The sequence below is a fragment of the Mchenga conophoros genome, linkage group LG7 (genome assembly GCF_057382185.1).
Source record: "Mchenga conophoros isolate Kocher_MC1m ecotype Shallow Benthic linkage group LG7, M_conophoros_male_GT1.1, whole genome shotgun sequence".
Taxonomy (NCBI): domain Eukaryota; kingdom Metazoa; phylum Chordata; class Actinopteri; order Cichliformes; family Cichlidae; genus Mchenga; species Mchenga conophoros.
Window position 1 is genome coordinate 64,313,841 of NC_140532.1, and position 1,581 is coordinate 64,315,421.

Here is a 1,581-nt window from a genome sequence, read left to right on the forward strand (position 1 = left end):
CCATGGAAATGTGGCAGCGAGAAGATGGTTTCTGAATTTGAAGCTTACTTTGCTGGTTAGAAATGTAAGGTTCTGGAGGCCTGCTTACCACAGTTAGGTAGCTGACGAACTGGCGCTGAATACATCTTAAGTGCTGCCTCGCTGATTGCTGTCAGTGTATATTGACAAATGGCTATAGCCTGGAAATATGGTGCACCTAGCATTCAGACAAATATACAAGGTGTAAACATAATACATCCATACTACATATTATTGTGTGGAAAAACTGAGTATCAATATACAAATGGATCAGATATCAGCAAATGTTTCAAATGTTGTCTCTCGATTCTACTGTCGACCTTCACTGCAGCCTGAATAAAGGAAGGTTGTGCAGACAGTGAAGATTGGGACTAAGCATGCATTATCAGTGCATGTATTTATTGGTAGAGCACCGAGTGGTTTGTTTGAGCGTTTTATCAGATATATTGAGTCCCTGAAACTTCCTGTTGTCTCATGGTACAGAAAAAACCCAATCTATTAACCACCTTTGGGGTTGTTGATCATTTTTCCAGTTTCTAAGAAATGGTTTGAATATGCAGATGAGAACGTGACTTAAAGCAGGGTGATCGGACCGATCATTCAGACATCTTCTGAAACATCAGGATCATCAGGTCTACAGTGAAGTCAGCATGAAGACTCTCAGCCTGACAGTGGGACTGCTGCTCGTGCTGTTCACCGTTTACCACAGTGATGCCTGTAAGTCTGCTACTTGTACTTGTGTTAGATCAGTTTTTGAATTTCTGTCTTTCTCTTCATTCAGACACAGAGTGAGACAGAGCGAGGACATCAAACTCATATAAGTTCATGGCCATGAAGACCAGTGTTGATCTTAAATTCTTTACTGTAATTAAGTAGATTGAATCCTCGTGTAAACAAGTGTGGTCACATGTTCGGCATGTACTTCACTGAGACATATTTATTTTTTTAACTTAAATAGGAGCCTTCAAACTGTATCTGTCATTAAGATATAACAAATTGTATTTTGTTGCATTAACCTTAATTATATCTGGTATGTTGGAGAAGTCATTAGAAGCAGACACAGCACTGAGTAATCCCTGTTTTTCTGCTACAGCTAAGGCAGTGATTTCTCCTGACTTTTGTTGTTTTCACTTCTTTGACAAACGGATCCCAAAGGCGAACATCGTCTCCATCGTGAAAACTCACAGACAATGCCCCACACCAGCATTTGTGTAAGTTTGTCTTTCACTGTCTCTTTGATACAATCACTAATGTTTGCCAAGTAAGTCATGTATAAGCAATGTATAATCGTTGAGATTGAAGCCGTAACTCTGCTATTAACCGTAAAATGTGTGAATATGAGAGCAAAATAATGATACTGACTTTTCTACAGGATCAAGACACACAAAAGGCTTTTGTGTGTTAAACAGACTGCAGAGTGGGCAAAAGAACAATTTGACAACCAAAGGAGATTTTGACCCAGCCTGATATGACAATGTCTTAAAGAGCTTCATCTGATGAGGAAAGTTTATAATGCAACAATATGTAAAAACATGTATTGAATTATTTTATAATTTTCTTTCA

At 38.5% G+C, this 1,581-nt stretch overlaps 1 long non-coding RNA gene across 1 annotated transcript; it reads left to right on the forward strand.

Moving 5' to 3' along the window:
• The first annotated feature begins 636 nt into the window (after positions 1-636).
• Positions 637-1,581, forward strand: LOC146571523 (uncharacterized). Its single transcript, XR_014893244.1, has 3 exons — positions 637-735; positions 1,112-1,229; positions 1,391-1,581. It is a non-coding gene; the product is annotated as an uncharacterized LOC146571523 (long non-coding RNA).